This window comes from Chamaea fasciata, unplaced genomic scaffold, assembly GCF_029207755.1.
Source record: "Chamaea fasciata isolate MVZ Bird 193981 ecotype frontalis unplaced genomic scaffold, bChaFas1.0.hap1 SCAF_3, whole genome shotgun sequence".
Taxonomy (NCBI): domain Eukaryota; kingdom Metazoa; phylum Chordata; class Aves; order Passeriformes; family Sylviidae; genus Chamaea; species Chamaea fasciata.
The window spans coordinates 96367751-96384762 of record NW_027094088.1 but is presented as its reverse complement, the minus strand read 5'-3'; the positions used below and the strand labels follow the sequence as shown (position 1 = coordinate 96384762).

General features: G+C 41.2%; 1 protein-coding gene across 2 annotated transcripts in view; it reads right to left on the bottom strand.

Moving 5' to 3' along the window:
* Positions 1 to 11222, bottom strand: part of COLEC11 (collectin subfamily member 11) — a 37996-nt gene extending 26774 nt beyond the window's left edge. Inside the window, exon 1 of one of the 2 annotated variants that reach the window (XM_066179875.1) lies at positions 10975 to 11222. The gene's annotated coding sequence lies outside the window, so the exon portion shown is untranslated. The remainder of the gene's footprint in view (positions 1 to 10974) is intronic. The other variant, XM_066179876.1, reaches the window with a different exon arrangement.
* Positions 11223 to 17012: the final 5790 nt, after the last annotated feature.

Sequence of the window (17012 nt, the reverse complement as noted above, 5' to 3'; positions counted from 1 at the left end):
AAATGGATGAAAAATGCAGAAGACAAATGATGCTCACTGGCATTAATGCTCCGCCAGCCAACAGCTACAGAGTAACTGTAATCCTCTGTATAATCCTATAGGACTCATCCTTGAGCTGCTTTTATTTCACTGAATAGTTTTTACCCTATGATTTTTTTCCGTTATTTTTAGAACTATACTTCATTCTCAAGTATCTGAGCTGATTTATCTGTATTCTGAACTGAGTATGCTTCTGATACAGACACACGAATCTGCAGAGCCACAGCCACACTGGGTGACTCCCAAGCCAGTTTGAGTCAGCACTACAGACACAGACATAACTTTCAACAATTTTCACTCCCCTGACTTTTCAAGTCCTCGTCATCCACATCTCAACACCTCCCTGGCTGAACTCTCTGGCAGATCATGTGTCTTCAAGCACCTGCAGGCCCTAAGCCAAATTCTAGGAGATGCAACACATTGCCTACAGAATCATGTCCACAAAATATCAGGCTGTGACACAGTCCTCATGCTATTTCAAACATTTTGAACAGATAAAAGACCCACAAAAAATTAAGTCTCAGGGCTACCACCAGTGCCCACCACAGACCAGGGATAGGTTTCCGGGGGAAGCAGGGAGAAGCAAAAGGGAAAAGCCTCCAGCACTGTTGACACAAGCTGTGTTTCACCCCTTGGCCCAAGGGATGCGAATCATTCCTTGGGGAAGAAACCTTTCACACTGGAGATGAAACCTGTGTCACTGACCTCATCTCTCTCCATTACAGCCTTGTTAATCTTCCTAATCTACAGATGTTTTGTGCAGCTATGCTTTTACTTTATCTAAGCATTTTCTCATTTGTCCTCTCAGTTCCCTTAAACATTACCTTAGGTAATCAAACATTTGCCATTTAGCTAGACTATAAAAATCAGAATCAATTACAAAGCTTTCAAGTTACATGTTGATTTAAAGGTTAAAATAATGGACTTGAAAGATTGAAAAAAAAATATTAATAAATACTAATACTGTAGAATTGCAAAAATGAGGACCATAACTGCTGTAGTTACCAAGTCTCTGTGAAATCTATGGAGCATGGAGAAGCACAAAGCAGAGACATAGCACATTTCAGCTCCTGATGATGCTGAAGAACAGCGAGGTTTGCTATAGAGGACAAAAGAGTGAGTCTAAGCTGATGGGAAGCTGGCATTACCTAAAGACCAAACTAATAGTATGTCCTTGGTTACTCCCCAAAGTACACTTAATACTGGCACAACAGAGCCAGTTCCTCAGATGATGTTTGTGAGGTGTAAAGTATGATTAGTTTGTCAACATAGATGTCCTTATCAGATGTAAGTGTAGTAGTCCCACTTTTCATCAAGAAGAATTTTTTTTTAAATTGAGACAAATTTCTTCCTGATGTTGTTCTGTTGAAGTCAATGAGTTCATGTTAGAATTAACTTACTGTCATCTGTACTGAAAATATAAAAACAAGGCTTCAGCAAGAGTGAGAGGAAGTAGTTCTAGAAAGGGGCAAGTTTTCAAAACTTGTAACTAGAGGAAGATGGGACCTGAGTGTCAAATCTTCCACAATATTTCTCTATGGATTTTTAGACAATCTATGGATTTTTTTGTAGAAAGTAACATTCAAGTACATTTTTATCGTTATGTAAACTGATGGTCAGAGACAACTAGAAATACTAAACAGAATTTCTCATGTACTGTTTCAATCAAAGTCCCTACCAGATTACAAGATTTCTTCTGCCTTCACCTGTATTTTACAAAAATAATTTGTGATTTTGGGCTACATCATTGTTATATGTCAGATGAAATTTTTGGTATTCTTAACCACCAAAAAAATAAAAGTATACAGGGTTCTAATTTAAGTGTCAGTTCTAAATCTGGGTCTAACATGTCTCAGTTCATTCCCACTCCTATAAAGCATTTGCATGAGAACCTCATACTATCCCCATACAGATATCTGTAGGAAATGAAAAACCAAGGATTCACCAACAATCAGTGAATGATGTGGAGAATGTTGCAGGGAGCATTTCTTTACATAAACAAATACAAAACAACCATTTTCTCACATATTAGATAAGTGACCACTACATTTAAAGGAGGTTCTAAGAATAAAGGGAAGCCATTTGACTGCTGCCCAGTTCTTCCCACTGCTGAAAGTATGACACCTCAAAAAGCAAACCACAAGACGGAGCACAGCTGCCATTAGCAGATGCCTATTTATCAGGACAACTCTGCTAGGTCCAGACTTCAAGCTAGCAGAGGTTAGTTTTAAACAGACCTTTGGAGGGGGATTTAACTGTTCTGGCTTAGGTGGTCAGTCTGAAAAAGTCATCCTGAGCACTCTGTGTAACCAAGTCAGAGAAAGGCACCTTGGCACAGAGATTCATTTCACCCCAACACGGAACAGAACTGGTAATTGATTCTGGAGGTACCTATTCATTACCTAGCATCGCTAGCTCAGCCTTGCAGGTATGTAAATTTAGGTGAGGGGTGTCCCATCATTGCTAATTAGCTAAGTCAATCTACAGGAGGGCCAACAGCAGCCTGGCCTCCTGCTGTTGTCACACATTAGCCTCCCCTTCTCTGTACTGTCAACAAAGGCCAGCTGATCCCAGCTAGCACAGGCTGCTATTCCACCAGGAAGAAATTCCTCTGCTTGTAATGTTGTTTTTGAGTTGATTTAGTTCCTTGGTTCCTGGTGAGGATAAAATGGCCATAATTCCTGTGAAAAATGATGCCAGCCAAGGAAAGGAATGCCCTTGGCAGCAGCTGAGATGGTTTCCAGTGTGTTATAAAACTGTGCCATTGCATGCCAGCAGCATACAGAAAATAGGAAGATATGTAAGTGAAAGAATTCAAGGGACTAAATTGCCAGAAAAACAAACAAACAACAAAAAACCCAAACAGAACCCCCCAAAACAGAAACAACACAAACAAACAAAAAACCACACACACAAAAAAAAATCCCACAAAAAAAACCCCACCGAAAACCAAAACACAACCCAGCACATAATTAGAGTGGGAACATTTTAAAAGAAGAAAACACTAGGCTGCAATAGATAATAATAACCAGCAAAAGATACAGAACATAGGAAATACAGCAACATCAGGCATTTTGTAATATCATGCAAGCCACAAAGAATTATGGAAAGGATCCAAGAGTGTTGTCCTCAAATGACAAGGACATATTTCTTGGAGTGATATCCTCAATATAACAAAACACTGTGGAACGTAAGCATTCATGATCAAAATCTTGTATTTGAACTGGGGCAGTGTCAATGCTATTTCAAAAAAAGGGATTTTTACTTTCAGGCTGAGACCAACTAACACTCTATTTGTGATCCTACACGATTCTACATGTGACTACATGAGTGGATGAGGGAAGGGCAACAGATATCATTTATCTGGTCTTCTGCAAAGCCTTTGACATGGTGCCCCACATCCTCTCTCTAAAATGGAGAGAGAAGGATTTGATGGATAGAGTGCTAGATGGACAAGAAAGCAGTTGAACAATCACATCCAGAGGGTAGTGGTCAACTGCTCAGCGTCCTGACGGACATCAGTGATAAGTGGTGTTCCTCATGGGTCTGTATTGGAACCAGTGTAATTAATATAATCATTAATAACATGGAAGAAGGGATTGAGTGCACCCTCAGCAAATTCGCAGATGACACCAAGCTGTGGTGCAGTGACACTCCTGAAGGACAGGATGCCATCCAGAGGGACCTGAACAAGCTGGAGAAGTGGCCTATGGGAATCTCATGATTTAACAAGACCAAGTACAAGGTGCTGCATCTGGGCCAGGGCAAACCCCAGTATCAACACAGGCAGGGGATGAACAAATCCAGAGCAGCCCTGCCCAGAAGGATTTGGGGGTGCAGAGAAAGTGAGAGGCTGGAACTTGACCCAGCCATGTGCCCTCACAGTCTGGAGAGCCAAACATGTCCTGGGCTGCACCAAAGGCAGCGTGGGCAGAGGTAAGGGAGGGGATTCTGCCCCTCTGCTCTGCCCTGGTGAGACCCAACCTGCAGGGCTGCATCAGCTCTGGGGTCCCAGCACAGGAGTGACATGGACCTGGTGGAGCAAGTCAAGACAAGGCCACAGAGATGATCAGACGGATGGAGCATCTGTCCTACAAGGAAAGGCTGAGATATTTGGGATTCCTGGAGAAGAGAAGGCTTCGGAGTCACCTAATTGCAGCCTTTCAGTACCTAAAGGGAGTCTAAAAGAAAGGTGTAGAAAGACTTTTTACAAGAGCACATAGTGACAGGACTATAGTGAGGGGTTCAAACTGAAAGTAGGTTTAGATTAGATACTGGGAAGATATTTACTGTGAGAGTGGTGAGGCACTGGAACAAGGCTGCACAGGGAAGTTGTGGATGCCCAATCCCTGAAAGTGTTCAAGGCCAGATTGGCTGAGGCTTTGAGGAACTTGGTCTAGTGGACAATGTTCCTGTCCATGGCAGGGAGGTTGAAACTAGATGACTGTAAATGTCCCTTCCAATTCAGGCCGTTCTATGATTCTATAATATCTTCACTGGACAAGTGACAGGTGATCTTGATAGCAACAGTAGTACTCAATGTCCTTTTATGCTTAGAGCTCTGACACACCTTTCCAAGTACAGATAAGGGAAAGAAGGCAAAAGACAGGGGAACTTATCAACAGCTGCCCATGTTGATAGAAAATACATTGTCAGTACACAAAAATGGTTGCAGAAGCAAAATGCAGTGGGAAAATAAACAGGTTTCTCTGTATCTGGTGGGACTTAGTTGAAGCACACACAAAGGCACTCAATTCCTGCACATAATTAGACATTGCAAAGTTCTAAGAAGTCAAAGTATTCTTATACTAGTATGCTACTATGGACTTTCACTAATCAGTCTATATCACTGGCAATAGTCATGACCCAATGTAAAAGCTATTGCCACAAGGAACTCAGCTGAAATATCTTTCAGTGGCAAAACCTCCCAGAGCAGCTCTTACACATACCACAACACACACACTCCAAATGCTTTACCATGTACAATGCATTGGTTGAATTTTTTTTTTAAATTTGAGAAGGAGTACAAGGAATTGCATGCAGTTTGAGATGCTTTTGACAGTCTCATCTCATTTTGAAAAAGAAATATGAATTCAGAAGGAAACAGAATGTGTAGAACACAATTTGCAAGCAAGGTTCTTTATCTGAATTCATATAAACTGAAGATGTTATTTCCCTTAACAGTATACCGTGATGCTTCTGCTACCAAAAGATTCTTGAGGATGAAAACTCCCTTTGAAATTTTTTCATTAAAGTCCTTCCATCTAAGCAACTGCCCTGAGAGATTTTTGCGTTTTAAAAACGTGCATTTCTAAAGAATAATGTAACAAGCTACGATAAGTAAGTGATAACTACTAGCATTTCTACCTGCTTTGGTACTCAGCAAATTCTCTAACAATAGCAGCAGATGTACCTTTCACACAGCTAGAATATGACCAGAGGGCAGCTGTGCACCAATTAAGAAGCTGCAGAACAGCTAAGCAGTGAACACTTGAACCTCCACATTTGTCTGCTCAGAATTTACAGGGCACTTACAGGAGCAAAAACTAATGCTACTGTTCTGATTGAGCACTTACCAGTAAAATAAAAGGCTTCAGTGGTGTTAAAAAGTACACTGACCTGAAATCCCAACATCCACCAGTTGACTTAAGAAAATCAACAATTAAAACAAAACCAAGACTTGCCACAGTTACTCAGTGCTGCCAAAAGATACAGAGGCATCAGTTCTATACATAACAAAGTCCATGTACTCAGGACTGTAGTTTCAATGTTTAATGTCATCTTCCCTAAAATCAAGGAAGAGCTAGAACGTGATCACTTGTACATTAAGCATAAATAGGCAAATGCACACTTAAATACAGAGTTGCTTAGGGGACAGTCTATCAGATGTGGTGGATTGGCCTTGGCTGGATGCCAGCCACCCACCAATCCACTCTGTGGGTTTTGTATAATGTTCATAAGAGTAGAGAACAACAATAGAGACTTTTTGACACTCCACAATTACATAAAAGGCAATTCTAACACATATCATATAATATATATCATATATCATATCACATCACAGCCTAGGTTGGAAGGGAGATTAAAGATCATCTGGTTCCAAACTCTTTGCCATGGGCAGGGATCTTCCACTAGACTTGGTTGCTCAGAGCTCCAACCTGGCCTTGAACACTTCCAGGGATGGGGCATCCACAACTTCTCTGGGCAGTCAGTTTCAGTGCCTCACAGTAAAGAATATTTTTCTGCTAATTTAAACCGGCCTTCTTTCAGTTTGAAGCCCTTTCCTCCTGTCCTGTCATAAACAGGCCTTCGCAAAAAGTCCCTTTCCATCTTGCCTGGAAGTTCCCTTCAGGTGCTGGAAGGCTGCAATTAGGTCACCCCAAATCCTTCTCTTCTGGCTGAACAAACCAAATTCATGAGGATATTAAACAGCAAAGGAAGATAACCTTCAATAAAGAGTTTTTTCAACTGCAGCTCATAGCATGGCTCTCATAACATCATCTCACTTCATCTGTACATTAGCTTTAAACAGCAAGTTCATTGCACAGCTAGAGAGAAACACTACAAGTGCATCTGTAGGTGCTGCTGACAGATCCAGCACCCCGGAGTCTCCTCAGCAGACACCATCAGTCCTTCTCTTGCTCTTCCACATGTCCTCAGTATCTGTTTCTTTAACATTTCTTGAACGTAACTCTACTCCAGTGAGCCATCAGAGACCTGTTTTCTTATTAACACCATTCTGACAAGAAAGCTCATTGATACACATTTTTCTTTTCCTATTTAATAAGATTTTTTCTTTTTTTTTGTTTCCTGTGCTAGGCCTTCATTAGATTCTTGTCTGGTGTTTTTAATTGATTGGCTATTATTACTGGGCCATCTAACAATGCTGTTAGATGGTTCTTTCATACCAATTTTTTTTTAAAGTCTTTGTTTTAATTCCCAAAAATTACATCTCTTACAAAACTTTCTCTGATGATAATAAATTTTTCTATATATAAGTAGAATAAAAATTATACAATCACTTATATAATTTTGTCCTTCCAAAAAGAAGACTGACCCTGGCATTCAACATCTCATCCATGGTCTCTTGGACACCCATAGACAATTTCTAAAGAGTCCACTAAAGATGAATAAATGCATACCTACAGTCAGCAAGTATCAATATCTGCTAAAATCATGAGCACCACCACAGGAGATTTTGGGGTGGTCCACAACAAAGCCTGAAAACCACTCAAAAAATATTTGAGTACTTTCTGTAGGATTTGGTTTGGTGTTTTGTGGGGCTTTTTGGGTTTGTTGTTGTTGTTGTTATTTATGCTTATTCCACAATTAGCAAACAGGACAAAAAGAAAATAACCACAGAGAAAGCCGTGCTTAAGACCAAAGACAGGCACCAGGAATTTAAGCACATCTATGGATCCAGCTTCATTCTTCAAGGTCCCTATTCAAAAAGCAGCCAAAGCTAAAGCAGGTTTTTTTTTCCACTCTCCATCCTTCCCCCCCATTTTTCACCCCTACACCTCCAAGCAACAGCTGCTTAAGTTCAACACTGACAACACTACCTCTCAATCTCTGTCTGTGGCCCCATCCCAGCTTCAAACAAAGCATCCAGAGACACCTCCTAACAATCCAGCCACCTTAAGAGGTAGGAGGTTCCTGTAGTTTTACTGGAAATCTTGGGTGCCTAAGCTTTTCTTACTGTACAGACCACAGATGGTCAATGTCTTGCATGAGGAGAATAACAAGACACTCTTCTCCCACCTGGCATATTTCCATCAAGGAAACACATCCAAAATCATCCAGTCTCCTCCAAGCACACCAAATGACTGTGTTGGTTAGTTACAAGGGCACCTTTCCAACAGATTGGAGGTGAGGTTTGGAGCAGAGCAATGAGCTGTGTTTAGACCTCCTACTTCCCAGGTAAGTGGTCTCAGACAACAGGTTATTATGTGACAGCTGGTAGCAGCATTCTATTTTTCAAAGAGAACTGTAGAGAACAGTTTTCTCAGAGCCATTTTTCAAAATCTTCATGCTTGAAGGACAACTCAACACACAAATTCAAGGTAAGCTTCCACCTTCCAAAACTCTGGGTCCTGCAGCATTTGGCACTAAAGATGATGAATTGATCCACTTCCACATCCAGCGGAGAGAATAGTGGAGCACCTCTCACAAGCAATTTTCAGATGGCTGCTGTGGCCATCACACACTTGTGTGACTGTGGTGAGTCACTTTCTTCAGCACTCAGCTCTCCTCCACTCACTCCGTATTGCACATAAGCATAGCTAGTTCTTGGTTTGGAGTCTGGTATCCAGCTTGCAGCATTGTGAAACTATTTATTCATGTCTATGTTTCATTCACGTGCTGTTGGACCAGATCTTTAGAAGTCCCTTCCAACCCAAACCATTCTATGATTTAGTGCAGAAGAAAACCAATGTAAACCCTATTACTCCTCACCATTTGTCCTACTGCTCTGCCCTGGCCTCCAGGACACCCTATGGACCTCCTAAGCAATCTTCTCATAAAGTTTTGAGGGGGCAGTATCCAAAAAGTCCCAGAAGCTGAGGATCCTGTGATCCTCTGGAAAAATTAAGAGACTGGTGCACTGAAGAAGTGTTCAAGCAGACCAACTTCTATTTTTTTTTTGCCTACAGACATTTTATACAGCTACAGGCAAATGACCCAGGACTAGATTTTTCTGAAGAGGCACTTAGATGAGTGAGATGACACCTTGCTGGATTTTCAAAACCACCTCTTTCTAAAGCTTCAGGCTCCTAGAAGGTTGTTTTACCCTTGACTTAAGAGTTCTTAAAAGATCTTAAAATCCAGCCATAGTCCCTTGCATTTTTCAGTTCCAAATATATAAAATGGAACACTTTTAGCACAAAAGTTGGCAGAAGCATTAACAAAGCCTTAGAAATGTTATTAAATATTCTCTCCTTTATAAAGGTGTTTGCATGACTAAAAACATCAAAAGGCTTTAAACCTGCTGACACTCTCTTGAAGGTTTCTACTCTCATGACTGAAAACCAGGATGGTCTGTGGCTCATGTGCAAACTGGAAGGAAACAAATTTTAAGAAGCTGCCAACTAGTTATCAATCAGCTGATGCCTTATGAGCCCAGTCTGTGCCTCTTTCACAAGATTAACTTTTTGCAAAATACATCCTAATACTCCTTTCATCAAGGGAAATTAAAATAGCCAGACCCTGACCACACAGCCTTCCGGGAAGCATGGTTCAGCTGTGAAGTTCAGCCAGTAGTGAAATGCAGTGCAAAGCACAAACTACACTTCCCAAGAGACACCATGAGAATATTTTTGGCTAAAGTCTCTTGGTTTTCAGCCAAAATAATTTGACAAAAGAACTGAACTATCCCAGAAAACTGACACTTTTCTTTAGAAAGCTACTCTGCCAAAAGTCATCCTACTTCAAAAGGATTCTGGTTCAAGAATTTTTGGACAACCCTAGAGATGACTAAAAAGAGCTTTAGAAACAGTGTAAAATCACTCAAAATAATCAGAAAAAAATAGCCGTGAACATAACACACAATTAGAAATTACACAGTGGATTTCTGCTGCTTCCACAGTGCAATTCTCTGTTGACTGTAGGACTATGCCATGTTTAAAACACTATTTTGACTATTAATTTAACTTACACATTATCTTTCATGTATTAACTAAAACAATAATTTCATTTTAACAGATACATCTTAAGAATTTCATGAAAGACAATCCAAACATTTTTGAAAGGAATACTCGGCTTGAAAGTCTTATTTCTTGTCTACAACACTGGCACACTTTATGCTGCATCAGTAACATACTAGAATTTTCAGGATAGTATCATTTTGTGACCTTTAAATCAGTGTTTGTTTTATATTTTCTGATCACTATAATGCCTTAAATGTTCATGATTGTGTAAATAATCACACGCATATGAAAAACAAAGATCTCAGCTACAGAAAGGAAAACATATGGCAACAGTTTAGATTTGCCACATTATAAAAATCTTTCAATACTCAAGAATCAAAGAGTATTGATTTTGCACCAATAAACAAACTCCAGTCCAGTTGCTCTGTTTCATTGTATGACAAGTAACCCTAGTTATCGCCGTTCTCCACAGTGATTTGATTTTGTTAGAAATCAATCCCCCTCCAAAATTTCACTGCCTGTACTGAACCCATACGTATGCACAGAGTTCAGAATGAAAACTTGCAAGTCCATTATTATCCTAGTTTTCATAGCTCATGACCGAAAAGCAGACATGTGCCCTCCCTACTGCTTATTGAACTATGGCTTCATATTGAACTCTCATATTCCTGCTCACTTGGACCAAGATTTTGTATCATTATACGTCCTTATATCCAACTAAGTATTTCTGCATGGCTCCCTATACGATTTGGTTTTCACTGAGATTACTCTTAATTATCCAGCTGTGTAATTCCAGCCCTTACTGGACCTTGTGTCATATGTTTCACTTCTGCAATGCCAGTCTTCATTCTCTGCTTTGCAGTTGTATTAAAAGACCACTTTTTAAAGTGGAAAACAGACAACTGCCTGTGTCTGTTACCAGGAATTACAACTCAAGAATGAAGTAAAATAAGCTTTAGTTGTAGGAAAAGTTAAAATTCATATACTGTTTTGTCCTTCCCTGCTAAAAGGAAAGCAAGTTTTTCCAATGACATTTGTACATTTTAAATACACCCCCCCCAAAAAAAAACCCCCTAAACTGTTATTCAGTGATCTAACCCACATGGGTGCTTCTCAAAAGAAAGGTCCAATGTTATCCAATAGACTCGAGCAAGCTCTTTTTTCCTTTACCTTCCCCTTCCAGCTGGGGATTGTCAATCATATTTTGCCATCTACAAAGCAGCCCCCTAACAAACATCCAGACTTTTTCCTCTACATGTTTTTACAGAGTGAAAGCATAAAACTCTCTTACCTTATGGCTGCTGAGAGAATGGGAACTGCACAATGCTCTGTGCCTGCAGGGACACTGCACAGATGAACCTCATTGCTGCTGTTTACAGAAGTCTGACAGTTTTTAATTTGAAAAGAGGTTGTCTTTTGCTTTTCGACAGTTCAACAAATCAGACAAAACAGTTGCAAGTGTTATCTGTAAACAGCTTCCTGTTTGAAATAGATCAGCTGTCCTGAAGGACAATAATTAGGGAAGAAGTGTGGGAAAACTGAAGAGGTCCATGATGTAAGCTTTTTATTTTGGGAATGTACTTTTTTGGGAATGCACACTTACTTTCCCCTCCTCCTCTCTAGCAGAGAACCCCTTTTTAACCATTTACATCTATTCAGCTCTAAGCCATGCATGCACACTGCCCCAGCACAACACTTTTCTTGCTTTGCTTCAGTGGATATGAAAACACATGAAATGCAGCACTGCATGTGATCATCTTGTGTGGATAATTAACACTCTTCCCTTGCTGAAATTCTCTCTATTCTTGCAATTGGCTACAGCATTCTTGACTTGAGTAAAACATGCAACTATTTCAGAGCCATGCCTGAACACCCCACAGCAACGTAAATGCTAAATTATCTACATGGCAGGCATCTTCATGAAATGTTGTGGGGTTTTGTTAAACACCTTTTGATACAACTTTAGTGCTATTTCACTATAGCTCCTTAATAGTTGTGTAACTCTGATTTTTACCTTAAACAGCTAGACTAGTTTGAGATCTGGATAAACCACAGTACTCCACATACATTTAAGCAGGAAAAAACTGGGGCCAGCTGATTCTGGGAAGTGGGATTTTGAGAACACCCCCCTCATTTACAGCAGTTTATACTTCAAAAGATAAACGACTTCACTCTCTATTTCCAGGGCAAATAGAGAGTACCACTTGTGCTATGTCAGTTAATACCCTCTGATGAAAAGCTGCTGTATTTGTAAGACTGCAGCTCTGATAGCTACAGAAAAAATCTTATGAATCATCTGTTTCGATCCATCTCATGCCACTGTTTCCTCCTCCCAGTTCTTCCAGGTAATGTTTGAGAGGTCATGCTATAAGCAAGCATCCAGTGGGCTGGGAGGCTGGGTAACCCCCAATATGTGACCTCTTACTGGAGAAACAGGACAGGAGCTAAGGGCAGTAGTGGGAGGTTCTGTTCCATCTTCCACAGTCCCAAGATCAGGAAAGTATCAGAATAGAGAAAAGGTTTTAGACTGAGGGGCTAGAGAAAGCTGCAATAGAATCATCTGTGTGTTCACTTCTTTATCCCTTTTAGATCTCTTTTGAGTGTAGGTCCATTCCATTGAGAATTTTGTGCTGTGGCGGGGCTTGCAGTACAAGCTGATGACACGGTACTGATGTACTCTCTGCCTGCTTTGCTCTTGACATTACATATCCCCTCTCTCAGCAAACCTCTCCCTAAGCCTGGGGTGTGCAGCCTTCTTGCCCACAACAGCTCCTGTTTTGTTAGCCCACAGAACAGCACACACTGACCAGCTTTAATGGCAAACACAAAAACAAGTACAAAAAGAGGCAGCGATGCCTCATACTCAGGACTCCCTGTGGACTACCTCCATACAGGTTTCCATGTTGGACTGGAACCTAGCTACCCTCCTCTGCTGCTATGGACTCCTGCATTTTAACACACACCAAATGGTTATGAAAAGTTAAGAGTCAATGCTCACTTCCTTGGCAGACTACCTCAGTAAAGAAAGGGCAAAATGGTAGAACATGAACATAACTGTCTAAGGACCCTGCAGCTCCAATTTTAAAGTTCATTTTTTATGCATACAGGTCCCATCAGTTCAGTGGGAGCAGAAGGCAATTATCAGGAGTGGGCCCTTGCAGCACTTTGTTGGCAGAACCTTGCCAAGACAAACATTTTATGTAAAGAATGCAGCAAAGTGACTGTAGTCCAAGCCTTTGAAGATCATATTACCATGGCAAAGACAACTCCATTTACATACATATCTACTCTCCCTGTAAACACAGGCAAATAACTTTGAGGCCAGAAACAGAATTCAATGGAGAAACAGAGCCATTTAGAGAAAGTTGATAGAAAAGGTAGGATTCAGCACCGGGGAAGCAGAAGTGAAAACCAACATTAAGGACCAGAGTTCAAAAGGAAAGGGCAAACACTATAAATGCAATGAAAGTGCTTTCTCTAGGAAAAAGAAGAATAAGCAAGCACGTGGTTTTCTTTCACAAGAGGGAAAGGCATAGACCCCATACAGAAGGGCATAAGTAACCTTTTCCCATCCCAAAAACCAATTGGAAACTGTGTAGCCCTATTGGTGCAGCACTTAAATGAGGCTACTATATGCAAACTGGGGTACTGATGCATGGACCATGTTGGAGCAGCTTACAGCATGACCAGGTCACAATAGCTGCTGGTTATTAAGTTCTTTATTATGTTAACATGCCTGTCTAGGACACTGTAGCACTTCAAGAGCTGATTCCCAAGTCTTTCAGCCACCCTTGCAGGATGTGGCCTTCAGAGGCCACAGTATAGCAGTACAGAGAGGAACAAGGAACTCCTGGACAAACTGAAACACAGAAAGGAAGCCTGAAGAGGGTGGAAGCAAGAATGGGTAGCCTGGGAGAAATAGAGACTGTCTGAGCAACAAGGGAACACGTTAGGAAAGCTAACATGCCCCGAGAGAATTAAATCTGGCCAGGGACATCAATGGCAACAAGAAAAGCTTCTTTAGGTGCATCAGTAGTAAAAGGAAGACTGAGGAAAATGTGCATCCTCTCTGCAAGGAAACAAGGGACCTGTTTGACATGCTCGAGAGATGGGCCTGTGCAAATCTCATTAAGTTCAACACCAAGTGCAAGAGCCTGCACCTGGGTTGGGGCAATCCCAAGCATAAACACAGACTGGGCAGAGAACAGAACAAGAACACCCCTGAGAAGAACTTTTTGGTTGATGAGAAGTTCAACACCAGCCAGCCATGTGCCCTTGCAGCCCAGAAATCCAACCACATCCTTGCCTGCATCAAAAGAAGCATGGCCAGCAAGGTGAGGGAAGTAATTCTGTCCCTCTACTCCTCTCTCATGAGAGCCTACCTGCTGTGCTGCATCAAGCTCTGAGGCCCCCAACACCCCAACGCAAGAAAAATGTGGACCTGTTGGAATGAGTCCAGAGGAGTGCTAATGAACATGATCACAGCTGGACTGGAGAACCTTTCTAATGAACACAGGCTGAAAGGGTCAGGCTTCTTCAGCCTGGAGGAGGCTCCTGAGAGACCTTCGAGCACCTTCCATTACCCAAAGGAGGTAGGGCTAAAAGAAAACTGGAGAGGGACCTTTTACAAGGACATGTAGTGATAAGGCAAGGCAGAAAGGCTTCCAACTGAAAGAGGGCAGGTTTGTATTAGATACCATGAATTCTTTACTGTGAGACTGGTGAGACACCAGGTTTCCCAGAGAAGTTGTGGATGTCCCGTTCCTGGAGATGCTTAAGGACAGGTTGGATGGGGCTTTAAACAACCTTATCTAGAGGAAGGTGTCCCTGCCCACAGCAAGGGGGGCTAGAGTAGATAATTGTTAAGGTCCCTCAAAACCCAAACCATTCTATGTTTCTATACAGTAAGACACCAGTTAGGCCAGCCACCTCAGCTTAACCCACTATACAACTTTTCCTCAGCCTCTAAATTCAGGTTAAACATCACATTGACACAAAAAGAAGTAGAATTCTTGGATTCAAACCAAACCAACACCATGCTGAAAAAAATTCAACTGGTTGTACAAGGACAACAAAAAGTTCTTAGAAAACAGAAAAAATATGCTAATACATTTTAGGAGCATCCAGGAAAATTTTTCTACACTTTGTATAGTCAGTTGACATTATCTTTGTATCTGTAAGAGGATTAAACACAATACCTGTTTAAAACCACAGTGGTTATTTAAAAATCTTAAGAGAAGATGACAAGGCCCTGATTCTCCCTTTGGTTTAGCAAAGCATCCAATGGTATCAGCATTTCCCAATCAAATTTTTCCAAAGGATGAAAATTTCCAATACCCAAACTCTTTAAGAAATCAGTATCTGAGCTCAATTGCCAGAGCTCAGTTCATTGCAGGCCATTACAAATGCTGTTCTAGTAACTGAAAGTAAAAGCTGCCTCACTAACCAGCCCTTATTAGGCCTCCCAGGGCACCACCAAAGAGACTCCTTCAAGCGGCAAGGAGATGCAGCAGATACAGGACTCCACGTACAGACATTTACAGACATGCACACAAGCACACGAAGTGCCCTCCTCTGCTCTCGAGGCAGCACAGTGATGTGTCCTATTCCCTTTGATTCACATTAACAGTAACTGTTTGGCCAAGAAAATAGGAAACAACTTTATAAAGCATTGAGACAAGGCTGGTAAAACACAGATCTGTCCCTGTGAAGATACCCATCTGCCATCTTCACTTCTTAGCACCACCCCAGCACCTCTGCCCTCTGTGAGCACAGAAAGCAGCTCTCCTTACCGCCTCTTCGGTCTGGTACGTATGTGTGGTGGGAAAGATCAGTGTGACCACATGAATACAGGATTAACTTTATTTGCAACTGTGTAAAACCTGGCCTTCTACTTCATCTGTGATGTTGAACTAATTTTTTTGGTATAGAAATTTGTAAGCAGCATTCACTGCAGCAGTTGTGTTTTTTCTGTTAGTCATCTCTAAAACTGGAATAATCTCCTCAGAGCTTAGACTTAATTCTATTTTTGTTGCTCCAGGGGCAGATCACAACTGAGCCACACATTACCTCAATATGTAATAATTAAAAATATTAGCTATTTATCATTTAGCTACACCAAGTAGCAACTGCATGACATTAAGCTTAAGAATGATTTTCCTGAAAACAAGAAAGAGTAACTGGAAGGTAGAAGAGGGGATACATGAACTCATAGACTTAACAAATCCAACAAATTTTCTTCTCTTGATGGCAATACATAAATAAGGTCCTTTACTTGTATCTCTGTAGGGAACAGAGCACTAGTACATAGACGTTCATGTCCGCAGGATTTTCACAGGAGCACCCTCAAGGCAGACAGCAAGGGGCAGGGCAAAAGCACTTCGTTAAGCAGCAGTGCATAACTCACACTGATCAATGCTGCAGTCAGCCCCTACTGGAGACAGGGAAACTCACACTTCCTCAGCCTGACCACCAGCCTTCATTTTATGAGGCTTCATAACTTTCTGTAATCAAGACCTTTTTTTCTGTCATCCTGATAAACGTCTACTGACCTAGATAGCACATCCCATAAACTGGAAAAGGTCTAGCTTTTCAAGATTGCTTTGACCTTCAGATGTAATTGAGAATCAAACTCAGGCCTCCCACTTAGAAAATTCAGGAAAAACAGAGGAATAGGAAATAGATTATTTCAGTCCACAATGCAGGAATGATAGGATTTCCTTTGAATGCTGCTTGGCATGAGATCACTACACCGAAACTGACCAGTTGTTCCCACTTACAGCCAAGGGGAGCTACTCAGACATGATGTTATCACGTATCAAGTTACCCTGTTAACAAAAGGTAGGTCAAGCACTTACCACCCAAAACTTGAAGCAGGTTCTGTTGTTACACTAGAATTGTCATATATCTACACACCTTTTCAAAGAAAAATCACCAGGGATCAGTTTTCCTCACAGGCAAAAATATTTGAAGACATTGTGATTCATATGAAATAAACAAGTTTTAAGATCAGGTGAAAGTCTCATGACCACTTAACATGTAAAGCTCTTGCTTCTCATTTAGAGCTACTACAGGAAAGAACTGTGGCTGTCTCTCCACACTGATACTACCCACATACTACTGCTGCAGTCTTGGTACAGAATGCCCCACTGCTTTTTCACCCAGAGCAGCTGATAAAACTCATGATCAATCACATGTTCCGAGTTCAACTGTGCCAGCATATGAAAGGTATAGGAAAAGTCTAGCATCATCTCACATGGAGTTTGCTTAGGTTAAGGTAACATTTGACACCAGCATTCCAGCAGCCTCATTAGCACTTGACCAGATGGC